Source organism: Mytilus trossulus, chromosome 13 (genome assembly GCF_036588685.1).
Source record: "Mytilus trossulus isolate FHL-02 chromosome 13, PNRI_Mtr1.1.1.hap1, whole genome shotgun sequence".
NCBI classification, from domain to species: Eukaryota; Metazoa; Mollusca; class Bivalvia; order Mytilida; family Mytilidae; genus Mytilus; species Mytilus trossulus.
In genome coordinates this window covers 21,431,532-21,449,121 of record NC_086385.1, presented here as the reverse complement: position 1 = coordinate 21,449,121, position 17,590 = coordinate 21,431,532, and positions in this window count along the sequence as shown.

The following is a 17,590-nucleotide window of genomic DNA, read 5'->3' as shown; positions in this document are numbered from 1 at the left end:
CAAAGTTAATGTTTATTTGGATGTAGAATTCTTTAAATATCAGATATTGGAGACGAAACCTATTTAAGCTGTATATAACACTCTATTTTAACAGTGTCTTAAATTTGCAATGTCTTTGCTAATAACTCTAACCTAGACATCAAATATTTTTATCATCTAGAGCTCTGTAAAAAAAAATGTTAAAAAAAATAATATGAAAACAAAATTGTAAACAGAGTTCTAGATAATAAACATTAAGGGTGGTGTAAAAAGTGGGTATATTTTGAATTCTTAAATTGCATTAAAGTTTGCATGTTTAAATGGAAGTAGAATTCTTTCAATTTTAGATGTTTTGAGATAAAACCTATCATCTCTGTAAACTGTAACAGTGTCATAAATTTGGCAATATTGTGATTTTGAATGTCTTTGTTAACTCAAACTTTTAACATTTGAATTACATTCAGTATTAAAATAAAATGTGATGCCATTTTTTCTTGTTATTCAGGATATGTGTATTAAATGTTTTTGTCTCACCTGCCACAAAAGCTTAAAAGAATAAAAGACGTATGATTTACGGCAGCAGAAAAATTTGTATAAAGCTTAATATTTCAGAAATTGATAGGCTTGGCAGATTCATACCATTAATACAGACAAATGTCATATGTTTGGAACTTTCCGTTTGTCACATTGCTGTTGTCCTTGATCTTATTTTCATGGTTCAGCAACTGCTTGAAAAATGTTTTTTTCATTTGAATTTCTCAATGATGAGTCATAGGATTTGATATGTTGGTCATTGCAATGTCTATATGTTCTTTAGACAGGGTTCACCTAACCTCAACCTCATTGATCAAGGTGAAAGTTACATGATTGGATCTGCTTCCCAGATATTGTAAGCAGAAGTTCAACTTTTATTTGGTGTATGGAATGATTGTAAGGTGTACATGTCAGTCTGGCATGTTTTATCTGACCTTGACCTCATTTTCATTGTATGAATGTTAAGTTTTCCTGGATAATATGAAAATAAGGAGATGTTGTATGATTGCTAATGAAACAACTATCCACTTAAGTTCAAATGAAGTGGATATAAGCATCAAAGGCAATAGTATAGCCTTCAACAGTGAGAAAAACCCATACCGTTTAGTCTGCTTTAAAAGGCCCTGACATGAAAATATGAAACAATTCAAATGTTCTAATTAATAACAAATCTATTTGTGAAAAACAAATGAGACGTGAACCAACGATAGCCGTAGAACTACAGGTTCCTGGTTTTTTTCATGGCACTTAAAGAATGAGGCATGGTTTATCAAGGTCTCAACTCTCCCCTAACCTGGGAAACTCTAAGGAAATGAGCTTTTATTGTTTTTCGTTATCTAAGTCACAGTACAAACACAAATTGCCTTACTTGCATCGCTGGTTTAAGATAACACCTAGCAGCAGTTCGAGTGGAATGCATTGCAAGATGATTCAAATCGGGCCTGATTAAAAAATGAACATACTGGAAAGTAGTACATATTTAAAACTAAATAGTTCCTTTAAATCTGTGTTAATTATGTACATGTATGGAAGGATTGTAAGGTGTACATATCTGGCAGATTTCTGTGGCGTATTATAAGGGTCAAAATTATATTTTGTTACAAAATCTATATCTTCAATTGCAAATGCTATATTAAATACTGCAAATGCTATATAGCTAGTGCAAATGCTATCAATAAATACTGCAAATGCTGTAATTATTATAGCAAAAGGTATTTTACCTGTTTTTGTAGCAAATGCTGTAAACTTGCGTATCAAAAGGCTCAAAAGTATATAATGGTGCATTTGCCATCACAAATGTAGCATTGGACTTATAAGTATAGCATTTGCACTAATAGTTTAAGCATTTGCATTCATAAATGTAGCATTTGGACTAAGAAGTATAGCATTTGCACTAATAGTTATAGCATTTGCACTAATTAAAATACCTGTGCACTTATATTCAGTTACCATTTGCAGATATAAATATAGCATTTGCAATAGTGGGATATATTTACCCAAACAACGTTTAATGCATGATTTAGAATAATTGAGACGCGAAGTAGCGAACATTTTGTCAAACTAAATAAACTTTGTGAATCAATGGTTGTCATCTGTTTATATGGTTCATAAGTGTTTCTCGTTTCTGGTTTTTATAAAGATTAGACCGTTGGTATTACACTAGAAATTTTTGGCCCTTTATAGCTTGCTGTTCGGTGTGCGCCGTTCCTTGAGCTATAACTGTTATAAATTGTTAGCTGTATTGAGAGTTGTCTCATTGGCACTCTAATACCACATTTTCCTATATCTATTTGTGAAGTTTTGTCGATTAACTAACATGAAGAAACGCAGCTTTATATCTCTTCCAAATATGTAGATTTAATATCAAAAGCAATGTCTAGCTAAATAAAATATATGAACAGTCAGCCGTGACTGATTAAAAGTAGTGTCTTTTTCATGACAGGCTTGATTTACCTGATAATGGTTTACTTTTACAAAGTGGGACTTAGATGGAGAGTAACAGTTGTCTCATTGACACTCATACCACATCTTCTTACTAGTATATATATATATTGATCACGGTAAAACACAATATTGAATGTACGACTATTATTTTCAGAGTTTGGTACAGGTTGACTGTCACTGGGCACAACAGTTCAACATAGAACCCTATTCGGAAAACCAGAAAACTCTTTTTGTCAGAAAACACTGTCAAACATCCAAACGTACTATTCACACTGATCTGTGTCCACACTTGTTTGTATAGAAAAATTGTCAACGATTGAAAATTTTACCATCGATGTCACAGTTTAAACTTGAACCAGCCAATTTTTTAGTGTGTTATCAATTAACAATTCGATAGCTCTATTTGTTTAAATGTTTCTCTTTATTTCGTGTACAGTATACAGGTGGTAGGACCTTTATCGGGACTCCGGGATCGGGTTTTTTTTAAGCTCGAGATTTCGGGATCAGGGAATTCTTTATTGGAATTTCGGGACCTCGGGATTTCGTGTTTTAGAGTCCTGGATTTCGGGATCAGGACCCCTCCTATCCCCCCCTCAGTATAGATGAATGTTAATAAAAATGTTTCGATACAATAGTCCCACTTTATGGTAAAATGACACTTTTTACAGTTTTTACTGTATACATTTCTGTATACTTTAATGTGTATGTATTTATATTTTAGCATCTTATCAAATGCTTTTCTTTATTTCTTGGTCGATTTTTCTCTATTCTGTATATGTTCACCCATTTTTCTCTGTTCCGTAAACCCCATCCACACCCTCATGAAGTAGATTTTTCTATTACTGTAGTTATCAATCTTCGGACTATTTGAGTGTCGGACTAATGGCGACCCCCGTATTTTACATTGAACCCCCTTCCATGGACGTTAAATCTAAAAAAAAAAAAAAACTCCATACTTAAACCCCTACGTACTATAGACCTTTTAATTTAAAAATTCACGTTGTTATAACACCTTTTCGTAGTAATTATACTTCAATAAGTAGTTTGTATGTATTTTACTTGCCTGAAAAGATGTTTTGAAAATTTTATTTACAATGCATTCAGCCGGTTCAATGCAACAATTAAAGATTTTCTTTACAATGCATTCAGCCGGTTCAATGCAACATCCATAAAATTAAAGATTTTCTTTACAATGCATTCAGCCGGTTCAATGCAACATCCATAAAATTAAAGATTTTATTTACAATCAATGCAACATCCATAAAATTAAAGGAAGCATCGTCATTGTTCTTTGTCATTTACAATGTTTTGAAATACGCTCAGAAATACGTGCAATTTATTGGTATACGCCATTTACCAAAAAACGCTGCACATGTTGTAGAAGTTTACCAAGGTTACAGAAATAATTTCAGAAGAATTCTTATTATGTCTGCCCAAGGATTTGTATAGTTAACTATACAAATCCTTGGTCTGCCATAAAGTAAAGGTCCTTCCCGCGTCTGGCGTATATACTAAGATGTGGTATGATTGCAAATGAGACAACACTCCACAATAGACCAAAATGACACAGAAATTATCAACTATAAGTCACTGTACGGCCTTCAACAATGAGCATAGCCCAAACGGTGTAATCACCTATAAAAGGCCCAGACATGACAACCTCAATTACAATTCAAACAACAAAACTGACGGCCGTATTTCATATACAAAACAAGAACTATCTCTAAAAAAGATATCCGACGTATTTATATTTGAGTATATTTTAAAACTATCATTTCGATAGCCTTCAGAAGCACAATTTAATGTCTTAATGATGCAGGACCTCTTTAATAAAGTCTCCATCTGAATGTAACTACAAGAAATTCTTTACTAAGTCTGGTTATATTAAGGCAATATTATATAAGAATATTGTGATGACACCTACAATTTTTATTTGTCAAAAAATCTAGTGCAAATAAAAAGAAACAAATATATATTTACTACTGTTTACACTAAACTTAATTCATGGTTAACAAATCTAGAAACTATTGGTAGTATAAGTATAGTATACCAAAACCCCGCGGAAATCTCACTTGCGTAGATGAGTTCTAAAAGTCTTTAACGTTCGTACAACAAAGTTTACATTCAAAATCATATAATTATATAATTGTTTCGAATAAACAGCTGTCATGGATGCAAAGAGCTATTGGAAAAACAATAATTTCAATAAAAATATAAATCTTTGTAAGATCTAGTTCAAATATTTATAGTTTTTCACTTGCTTTCCATCACGATATAATTTTCGAGGCGTTTTTTCAAACACAACCAAATCACCCACCGTGACAGCATTTTGTCCAATCACAGAAAGGATTTTCGAGCATGCGTAGTCTGTTGCCATAGTGAAGCGTCCTTAAGTTCAAAGTGCACAAACCGAAACTATACCGACTACGTCGAAAAAATAAACGGAAAACAAATACGGAGTGGCTATTTGTCCGGCTAGCCGGACGAATAGTGCCAGGGCTATTTGTCCGGCCATGGAACTGCACATGTCATATCATGTGCGTTCGGACGCGGGTGTAATATTATCTTCACACCAAGGGGGCCATGTAATTTGATCACTGATATTCAATTTTAAGATGGCTGAAAACGGTGATATCAATATTTGTGATATTTTTTGCAGTTTTCGGAATTTGACAATGGAATACGATAGTGTGAACTTCCAAGAATGATAACCTTATAAAAGTGACTCTAAAAAAATAAAATCACAAGGAAAATGAAAAATAATAGATAATTGATCGGTTTTACAAATTATTCGACTCGCTACTGCTATGTGAATAGTGGAAAATATGTTCAAAGCAAGAGTAGTTGAGAAAGGCCTTTACAATTTTGCATGTCTAACTGAATGACTTTAGCTTATAGTTTTATTCCAAAAATGAATCTTGCAAGCAGCCTTCAAAGAAGTACATTAACATTTTTTTTTAAATGTAACATATAAGAAGTAGTAAACTACTATCTCTATATACTTAATTAAATTCTAGGTGATATAGCTGAGTACTACATAGTTAAACCATAACTAGAGAATATGAATGTTAATTACCCCTGTAAATAATCTTGTAGATCCAAATTGTATTGACAAATTTTACTGTTTTACATAAAACTAATTTTACAAGTTTCTTTTTATTCGTATCCTTTACCATTTTAGATTTTAAATACATATATATATAATTTAATTATGAAACCATATGCTAGCCCATAAAATTCAACCCATTACTAGTACGGATTAGTAGTTCCTTTCAATTTCCTTTGTTAAGGGGAAGTTAAACAACTGATAAGATATTATTTTTATCCATTTTAAAATTTTAAGATGTATAGTGTACATACAAGTTCCTGTTTTTAACTAATTTTTAGTTATATCCTATTCTAACTCTGTTACTATTATTTTAAATTTTAACTAGTAGATAAGATTTTAAATAACGCAATTTTAAAAATAAACAAAATTTTTAAATGCGGTGACCCTGCAGATAGGGTGGACTTCCTGAAGAAGAAGTTGAGGGGGGGGGGGGGGGCATTATAGAAAAATCTCTCACCTTTCACCCAAAATATGGATAACTTTTTGGCAAGGGGTCTATAAATCTCTTTGACAGCTACAGACATAATAATTTTGTACCTTTTTCAGCTAGACAAAATCATTTATGCTAACTAAAAATGCACGAGTCAAACACTACCCAAATTTGTTTTACAAGTAATTTCTTTTCTCTTCTTATATTAAAAATAAAGGATATTTTATGATTTTTTTCGATGTATTGTTTATCCACATTGGACTATATACTAGAATAAAGGAAACAAAATCAATTACTAGTAACAAGATTAGGCCCTAACACTTAAGATTACAAACATGTGTTACCCCCTGGTGCTGCTGACTGAGATAATATTACACGCACACACTAATATTATAGTGACATGCGCATTGTATTGGCCGGACAAATAGTCCTGGTACTATTCGTCCGGCTAGCCGGACAAATAGCAACTGCCAAACAAATATGTAACACAAAAATAAACGATGACTACTTAATTTCCGGCTCTTGTCTAGGGACAGGCACGTACTAGCATAATATTGTGGGGTTAAACATGTTAGCAGGGTGTACATCGTTTCGGAGCATGCTATTACCTTGTTTAATTCGTTCCATCACTCGCCTTTAATTCGCTTATAATACGTGTATCATAAGTTGCACCTTTTAAAACATGATTTTCAATTGTTTTGTTGTCTCTGGTGGCAGATTTGGGTTCTTAGAGGTGATATAAGCGCATATGTACCCGTTCCAACGCTCGGATAATACCCTGTTAAATATTCGTTACTTATTCGCTTTTAATACGTTTGTCGTACGTTGCACCTTTTAGAAAAGGATTTTCAATTAAGTACATATCTCTGGTGGTAATAATGTGTTCTTATAGATGAAATACCCCTATAAGCTCGTATGTACTCGTTCCAGCGCTCAGATAATACCCTGTTAGTTATTCGTTCCTTATTCGCTTTTAATGCGCGGGGTATACGCTGCTCCTTGAAATAAATCGTTTTTTAATTGTGTTCATGTCTCTGGTGGTAACAATGTGTTCTAAGAGATGAAATTACCCTATTAGAGCGCATGTACCCGTTCCAGCGCTCGGTTAATACCCTGTTACCTATTCGTTTTTAATACGTTTGTTGTAAGTTGCACCTTTTAGAAAAGGATTTTCAATTAAGTTCATATCTATGGTGTTAATAATGTGTTCTTATAGATGAAATACCCCTATAAGCGCGTATGAACTCGTTCAAGCGCTCGGATAATACCCTACTACTTATTCGTTCCTTATTCGCTTTTAATGCGCGGGGTATACGTTGCACCTTGAAATAAATCGGTTTTTTAATTGTGTTCGTGTCTCTGGTGGTAAAAATGTGTTCTTAGAGATGAAATGACCCTTTTAGCGCGCATGTACCCGTTCCAGCGCTCGGTTAATACCCTGTTACCTATTCGTTACCTATTCGTTACCTATTCACTTATAATACGTTTGTTGTAAGTTGCACCTTTTAGAAAAGGATTTTCAATTAAGTTCATATCTATGGTGGTAATAATGTGTTCTTAAAGATGAAATGACCCTATTAGCGCGCATGTTCCAGTCCCAGTGATCGGTAAATAACCTGTTACCTATTCGTTACCTTTTCGTTACCTATTCACTTATGATACGTTTGTTGTACATTGCACCTTTTTGAAAAGGATTTTCAATTGTGTCCGTGTCTCTGGTAGTAACAATGTGTTCTTAGAGATGGAATGACCCTATTAGCGCGCATGTACCCGTTCCAGCGCTCGGTTCATACCCTGTTACTTATTCGTTACCTATTCGTTACCTATTCACTTATAATACGTTTGTTGTAAGTTGCACCTTTTAGAAAAGGATTTTCAATTAAGTTCATATCTATGGTGTTAATAATGTGTTCTTATAGATGAAATACCCCTATAAGCGCGTATGAACTCGTTCAAGCGCTCGGATAATACCCTACTACTTATTCGTTCCTTATTCGCTTTTAATGCGCGGGGTATACGTTGCACCTTGAAATAAATCGGTTTTTTAATTGTGTTCGTGTCTCTGGTGGTAAAAATGTGTTCTTAGAGATGAAATGACCCTTTTAGCGCGCATGTACCCGTTCCAGCGCTCGGTTAATACCCTGTTACCTATTCGTTACCTATTCGTTACCTATTCACTTATAATACGTTTGTTGTAAGTTGCACCTTTTAGAAAAGGATTTTCAATTAAGTTCATATCTATGGTGGTAATAATGTGTTCTTAAAGATGAAATGACCCTATTAGCGCGCATGTTCCAGTCCCAGTGATCGGTAAATAACCTGTTACCTATTCGTTACCTTTTCGTTACCTATTCACTTATGATACGTTTGTTGTACATTGCACCTTTTTGAAAAGGATTTTCAATTGTGTCCGTGTCTCTGGTAGTAACAATGTGTTCTTAGAGATGGAATGACCCTATTAGCGCGCATGTACCCGTTCCAGCGCTCGGTTCATACCCTGTTACTTATTCGTTACCTATTCGTTACCTATTCACTTATAATACGTTTGTCGTAGGTCGGCACCTTTTAGGAAAGGATTTTCAATTAAGTTCATATCTATGGTGATAATAATGTGTTCTTATAGATGAAATACCCCTATAAGCGCGTATGTACTCGTTCCAGCGCTCGGATAATACCCTGTTACTTATTCGTTCCTCATTCGCTTTTAATGCGCGGGGTATGCGTTGCACCTTGAAATAAATCGTTTTTTAATTGTGTTCATGTCTCTGGTGGTAACAATGTGTTCTTAAAGATGAAATGACCCTATTAGCGCGCATGTACCCGTTCCAGCGCTCGGTTAATACCCTGTTACCTATTCGTTACTTATTCGCTTTTAATACGTTTGTTGTAAGTTGCACCTTTTAGAAAAGGATTTTCAATTGAGTTCATATCTATGGTGGTAATTATGTGTTCTTATAGATGAAATGACCCTATTAGCGCGCATGTTCCGGTTCCAGTGCTCGGCTAATAATCTGTTACCTATTCGTTACATATTCGTTACCTATTTACTTATGATACGTTTGTTGTACATTGCACCTTTTTGAAAACGATTTTCAATTGGTGTCCTGGCAATCGGGGGAAGGGTGCCATCCGTTATTGCTAGCAATTACAAATCTAGTTGTTTTAAATACGCTTATATCTGGTAATAGTTCTTAATTTGTTGAAGTAAAATGATCTTTTATGACCTATCTATATGTGTTTGTGCTTAACCGATCCTTTTACTTCATGTTCGATACGCATTTGTTCCTTATTTGTTTTTTATACATTCTACCTTTTAACTGCTTTATGTCCGTATGTTTGAAGATGTATCTTGGTTCGACGGGATGAAATCACCGTGTTAGCGCTTGCATAAAAAAGAAGATGTGGTATAATTGCCAATGAGACAACACTCCACAATAGACCAAAATGACACAGAAATTATCAAATATAGGTCACTGTACGGCCTTCAACAATGAGCATAGCCCAAACGGTGAAGTCACCTATAAAAGGCCCAGACATGACAACCTCACACAATTCAAACAACAAAACTCACGGCCATATTTCATATACAAAAAAAATTCTGGATCCGACACTGAATATACAGTATCGAACAGAAGATAAAAAAGGGAACAATATGGTGAATTTTAGAGATTAATATTATTTCATGTACATCGTTTTGAAATATTTAAGATATATTGTTTCGATTTTTTTAGTTCTAGGTTCCACGGTGACCTAGCTTCCATTTTCGAAAACTGTGATTTAAATGCTAAGTCTATTAGAGGGATATTTCCTTTTCATTGGTTGTAGATATGGAATCTTATTTTACCATGAAGTCAGATTTGAAAATGACTTTGGGAATGAAGATATCGTAAAGACTGAATGTCAGTTTTAGTCTTATATATGTACTTTATAATTTTAGTCTTGCATGTATATAATTATGTGTACATATATCACTGATTCAGTGGCAATGGTAAATAGACACTAACAAGTCTTAGATAATATTTTATAGTTTTGAATGTTTTGTCCGTTGACTAAAATTAGGTGGAGGTTTGTGTGTTCTTATTTCCAACAGAGGTAAACTCAACACATATCAATATGTGCATGAAGCAAATTGATAGTTGCTAGATACGGAATTATTGTACATGTACCACCAGAAAGTTTTAACCTGTGTATATATATATACTTAAAATATGATAAAAAAAAATCATGTCTTTTTCGGGACTTCTGAATCCAACCATGTAGTATGGTTTTGGTCAATGGATATTAATGAAGGACCTGTAGTACAAAGTATATCACTGAATTTAGCTCTTTGTCTAAGTGTATTATTGAATACTTTGCTTTGAGCTCAGTTCATTGTTAAGCAAATCATTCTTTGTGAAATAAAGATTTGACAGAAAACTCTCATGTACAAGGATTTGTCAAAGTAGTATCACCTCTATTTACAATGTAAGTATTAGGGAAATAAAAGCATTCTATTTTGATTTGAATAAAAAAAAAGAACAAATTTACCCGAGAATGCTACTACCACTACTAGCAATATGATGCTAGGTTGTTTTAATACATCTGTACTAGCTGCCTACTGATAACTCGGTCCTGAGTGTAAATTGTCCTTCAACTATGCGGGGAAAAATTGTAAGGCATATCTAGGCTTATCAATTTCTTAAACAATATTTCATTGTACATGTTTGAAATTTTTATACAACCACAGAATTTTTTGCAGTTGAAATACATGTAGGTATCCCGTCGTCGTCTTTCCAAGACGGATGGTTTCCAGATAATAACTTCAGTATAAGTAAAAAGGAAGCCTTAAAATTATAACATACTAGTAATATTTATAATCATAAAAGGAAGCTTGGAATTGTTTTGGGGAGGGGGTTATATATATAGTCCCCAAGGTTTAGGAATAAGGGTTCCAAAGGTGACCAGAACAAGCATTAATCTAGTGTCTGTACAAAAAGTCGTGTATAAGTATTTCAATTGTTCTGAAATTGTACCATAATATTGAATACCATAAGTAGAAGGTTGAGGTCTATTTTGTGGGTTATGGGGCAAACGGTCTAGGAATTAAGAGCCAAAAACAAACATTTTTGTAGATTCCAGACAATACATTGGAGTTATTTCTTTGTCCAGAATGGTTGTTGAATTACATAAAACCAATGCTTTATGAAATCTTCTTTAAAATTGGAGTTATCTTTCTCTGTCCAGAATAGTAATTGAATCAACTTAAAATAATGCTATACATGTATTATATATAATATACAATGCAAATAAATATAGGAAGATGTGGTGTGAGTGCCAATGAGACAACTCTCCATCCAAATAACAATTTAAAAAGTAAACCATTATAGGTTGAAGTACGGCCTTCAACACGGAGCCTTGGCTCACACCGAACAACAAGCTATAAAGGGCCCCAAAATTACTAGTGTAAAACCATTCAAACGTGAAAACCAACGGTCTAATCTATATAAACAAAATTCACTTTACTGCCAACTGATAAATCTAAGCAGTCTTTAATAACCATTCAGTGATTACAAGCACTTTGATTATCATTCTAGGGTTATGCCCTTTCACAAATGGAAAAATTTCTCAAGTTTGTCTCAACTAAATTTAGTGAAATGTGTATACAATGCTTATTACCTCTAAACTCAGTTTAAGTTCAATTTTTGGCAGCTTCACTTTATGTACCTTTAACGTTATATCACCATGACTGTATGACATTTATATTTTAATACTTTATGTTTTATTAAAATGAGTAGTTGAATAATTATTGTTGCAAACTCCATTAGAAATTTGATTTGAGATCATTTTTATACGACCGCAAAATTTGAAAACTTTTCGGTTGTACATTGGTATCACGTTGGCGTCATCGTCTTCATCCAAAGACATTTGGCTTTCGCACTCTAACTTAAGTAAAAGTCAATAGAAATATATGAAATTTAGACACAAGGTTTATGACCATGAAAGGAAGGCTGGGGTTGATTTTGGGTATTTTGGTCTCAACAGTTTAGGAATAAGGGCACAAATTAGTATTGTTCTTGGTTTTTGCTCTATAACTCAAGTATTAGTAAACAGAAATCTATGATATTTTAACATAAGGTCTATGGCCACACAAGGAGGGTTGGAATAGATTTTGGTAGTTTTAGTCCCAACAGTGTAGGATTTAGGAGCCAAAAACAGGTCCCAAATAAGCATTTGTCTTGATTTTTTTTAACAATACCTTTAGTATAAGTTAATAGAAATCTATAAAGGTTTATGACCACAAAAGGAAGGTTTGGATTATTTTGGGGAGTTTTGGTTACAAGGAATAAGGGGCCAAAATTAAACTTTGTTTGCTTTCATTAAAAAAATGAATTATTGTGCTTCTTTGATATGCCAATTCTAACGGTGTTAAGATTCTTAATTTTTGGTCCTGTTTTTAAATTGATCTACATTAAGGTCCAAAGGGTCCAAAATTAAAATTAGATTGATTTTAACAAAAATTGAATTTTTGGGGTTCTTTGATATGGTGAGTCTTAACATGTACTTAGATTTTTGATTATGGGCCCAGTTTTCAAGTTGGTCCCAATCGAGGTCTAGCAATAAAAGCGAATAAGTAACGAATATTTAACAGGGTATTATCCGAGCGCTGGAACGGGTACAAATGCGCTTATAGAGTTATATCACCTCTCAGAACCCAAATCTACCACCAGAGACAACAAAACAATTAAAAATCATCATGTTTTAAAAGGTGCAACGTATGATACACGTATTATAAGCGAATTATTAGCGAGTGATGGAACAAATGAAACAAGGTAATAGCATGCTATGAAACGATGTACACCCTGCTTACATGTTTAACCCCAACACATTATGTTGGTATGTGCCTGTCTCTAGACAAGAGCCTGAAATTAAGTAGTAATCGTTTATTTTTGTGTTACATATTTGTTTTCCGTTTATTTTTTTGTATATGAAATACGGCCGTCAGTTTTGTTGTTTGAATTGTGTGAGGTTGTCATGTCTGGGCCTTTTATAGGTGACTACACGGTTTGGGCTATGCTTAATGTTGAAGGCCGTACAGTGACTTATAGTTAATAATTTCTGTGTCATTTTGGTCTATTGTGGAGTGTTGTCTTATTGGCAATCATACCACATCTTCTTTTTTATGCAAGCGCTAACACGGTGATTTCATCCCGTCGAACCAAGATTCATCTTCAAACATACGGACATAAAGCAGTTAAAAGGTAGAACGTATAAAAAACAAATAAGGAACAAATGTGTATCGAACATGAAGTAAAAGGATCGGTTGAGCACAAACGCACATAGATAGGTCATAAAGAGAGAATTTACCTCAACAAATTAAGAACTATTACCAGATATAAGCGTACTAACAACTAGATTTGTAATTGCTAGCAATAACGGATGGCACCCTTCCCACTATTGCCAGGTGAGCGGCAGCCATTTTGACAATTCCAGTCAAAGACAGCATCTACAGATTTCTAGTAACATTTTTGCAAAGTTTCATTAAGTTTGAACATTTTGAAATTTTTGCTGTTTCCATGGTTACGGCGGCCATTTTGAAAATTCCAACTTCAAAATCCAGCTCTGCCTATGCCAATTACCATTCCTGTAAAGTTTCATCCAGTGTGCTCAAAATTCTTTTTTTTGAATTTTTTGACCATTTTGCATTGTTTCCATTGTAACAAGACCTATTTTGGAAATTTCAACTCCAAATGCCACATCTTCCAATGTTGCTCATCACTACTGTGAAGTTTCATGAAGTTTTGAGCATTTTGAGAATTTTGAAAATTTTGGTGTAGTTTCCATGGCAACATAGTAGTTCCAATGATCGCCAAAATTATCCAACACCTGTATATAGTGGGCACCTACATTGTTTTATAACATGATGATACTGAGTTGAAGCATATCCAAACAGTTCACCAAATCCCCAAACTGACTTTTTCACATTTGTGCCGTTTCCGTGGTAATGGCAGCCATATTAAACCATTTCATGCCATAATTAATAAGGGGGAAGGATATTAAAAATCAAATAAGTAACGAATAGGTAAGGAATAGGGAATAGGGAATAGGAAACGAATAGGGAATAGGGAATAGGTAACGAATGGGGAATAGGGAATAGGTAACGAATAGGTAACGAATAGGGAATAGGGAATAGGTAACGGATAGGGAATAGGGAATAGGTAACGAATAGGTCACGATTAGGGAATAGGGAATAAGTAACCAACTTGACGCCCATTTTCCTGACTTGGTACAGCTATTTTCTTATGTAGATAATGGTGGAATAAATCTGGTTTGTTAGACATATTGAGATTCAGAGCTTTGTGTTCACCCTCATAAAGTCGGCGGATCTCATCGAAGTAGTATGGATTGGGTGATAATTCCAACTAATTTGAGCCATGGATAATTACCCTCGTTACTCATATGGATTTTGCAATAGGTCTGTGGATCTCAATGAAGCTGAATTCAAACAAAACTTGCGCAGGTGAAGGCTTTACAGTTCAGGAAGACAACTATAGATTTAGGGGTCAGTAGATCAAAGGTCATATTTACTTAATAAAAGAAATTTTTTTGATTGAAATTCGATTTCCAAAGTACAGTCTAGTAAGCCAAGCCATCTGGATTTAAATGACACTCTAGTAAGCCAAGCCATCTGGATTTAAAGTACACTCTAGTAAGCCAAGCCATCTGGATTTAAAGTACACTCTAGTAAGCCAAGCCATCTGGATTTAAAGTACACTCTAGTAAGCCATGCCATCTGGATTTAAAGTACACTCTAGTAAGCCAAGCCATCTGGATTTAAATGACACTCTAGTAAGCCATGCCATCTGGATTTAAATGACACTCTAGTAAGCCAAGCCATCTGGATTTAAAGTACACTCTAGTAAGCCAAGCCATCTGGATTTAAAGTACACTCTAGTAAGCCAAGCCATCTGGATTTAAAGTACACTCTAGTAAGCCAAGCCATCTGGATTTAAATGACACTCTAGTAAGCCAAGCCATCTGGATTTAAATGACACTCTAGTAAGCCAAGCCATCTGGATTTAAAGTACACTCTAGTAAGCCAAGCCATCTGGATTTAAAGGACACTCTAGTAAGCCATGCCATCTGGATTTAAAGTACACTCTAGTAAGCCAAGCCATCTGGATTTAAATGACACTCTAGTAAGCCAAGCCATCTGGATTTAAAGTACACTCTAGTAAGCCATGCCATCTGGATTTAAAGTACACTCTAGTAAGCCATGCCATCTGGATTTAAAGTACACTCTAGTAAGCCATGCCATCTGGATTTAAAGTACACTCTAGTAAGCCATGCCATCTGGATTTAAAGTACACTCTAGTAAGCCATGCCATCTGGATTTAAAGTACACTCTAGTAAGCCATGCCATCTGGATTTAAAGTACACTCTAGTAAGCCAAGCCATCTGGATTTAAATGACACTCTAGTAAGCCAAGCCATCTGGATTTAAAGTACACTCTAGTAAGCCATGCCATCTGGATTTAAATGACACTCTAGTAAGCCAAGCCATCTGGATTTAAAGTACACTCTAGTAAGCCATGCCATCTGGATTTAAAAGGCATTAGAGGTAAGGAAGACACATTGATTTGCGGTTCAGTAGGTCAAAGGTAAAGGTCAAATGAACCTAATAAAATATTTGTGAACTTCAGTTTCCGGAGAATAACTTTACTAACTCTTCGTTGATTTTTGTCTCGCTTGACGGAGTCCAAAAGTGAGACAAAGGTATGCTGTTTCCGGCGTCGCCGTGAACAATGTATTAGTTTGTGATTAGGTATAGTTTATGGTGAACCACTGGTGGTAGTTGAAAGATATTTGGTATGCAGTTGTATTAGCATTGGTACATCTTATGACCATGGATATTATTTGGCCCCACCCCCTCAGTTATGGTCTATTGACTTTGAAATATCTGCTTAGTTTTCATGTATTAGTTTGTGATTAGGTTGGTTTATGGATAACCACTAGTGGTAGGTCAATGATATTTGGTATGCAGTAGAATAAGCATTAGCATATCTTATTACCATGAGGTAGAGACTATTTGACCACATCCCCTCAGTTATGATTTTGCTTAGTTAACATGTATTAGTGTGTGTTTATGTCTGTTCAAACTACTTATGATAAGTCAATGTTATTTGGTTTAGTTGGTTAGCATTGGCACATCTCATTTCCATGTAGTTTGTTTAGCAATATACTTTCAGTAATGGTTTATTGACTTTGAATATTTGCAAAACTTATATGTTTAAAAGTTGCTACTTTAATTTCAACATTTGCATTATCGAAATTACAAAAAAGCGAGATGCATCTCTGTGATAACAGTTTATTAATGAAATTTATGCAGGTTAAGGTTTAAGGGGTTAGATACACTACGTCTTGTTTACTTAATGTATATTTCAACTGAACCTCATGTACAGTTGAATTCCAATACAGTGAACCTCATGTACAGTTGAATTCCAATACAGTGAACCTCATGTACAGTTGAATTCTAATACCGTGAACCTCATGTACAGTTGAATTCCAATACAGTGAACCTCATGTACAGTTGAATTCCAATACAGTGAACCTCATGTACAGTTGAATTCCAATACAGTGAACCTCATGTACAGTTGAATTCTAATACCGTGAACCTCATGTACAGTTGAATTCCAATACCGTGAACCTCATGTACAGTTGAATTCCAATACAGTGAACCTCATGTACAGTTGAATTCCAATACAGTGAACCTCATGTACAGTTGAATTCCAATACAGTGAACTCTTTTGACTGCATGGTGTACACTTTAACTGTAATTCAAGTACAGAACAATTCAATTTAAATACACCAAAAACTATGAACATGTATGTGCAACCCCAACTTAACTTTCGACTGGACCTGTCTTCTTGACGTACACATTAACTGTACAGCATGTACAAACCTACTCAATCTTCACAGACCCAATGAACATGCATGTGTATTACAAGCAAAACTTAATACTAGATAAAGGCAACAGTAGTATACCACTGTTCAAAACTCATAAATCAATGGACAAAAAACAAAATCGGGGTAACAAACTAAAACTGAGGGAAACCCATTAAATATAAGAGGAGAACAACGACACAACATTAAAATGTAACACACACAGAAACGGACTAAGCATTAGACAAAATCCTATGAGAATAACAAATATAACATCAAAACCAAATACATGAATTTGGGATAGATAAGTACCGTGACACGTCTTATAGTAATGTGAATTCACACTCAAAAATAAGAGAAATCAAACGACACAACGGAAACACAACGTTATAATGTAACACACAGAAACGAACTTTAATATAACAATGGCTTTATTCCTGACTTGGTACAGGACGTTTTTAAAAGAAAAAATGGTCGGTTGAAGCTAGTTCTGTGGCATGACTAGCTTAGTCTACAGACCAAATTAATTAATTTACATAAACATAAAACTAATGAAATTAATGTGTATATTACCATTAACACTATAGACCCGCTTTGTCATCTTGGCATTAACATTAACTGTACCTGAATGGCAGGCCAATTCAATTTGCATATACCCAAATCTAAGTACTATAT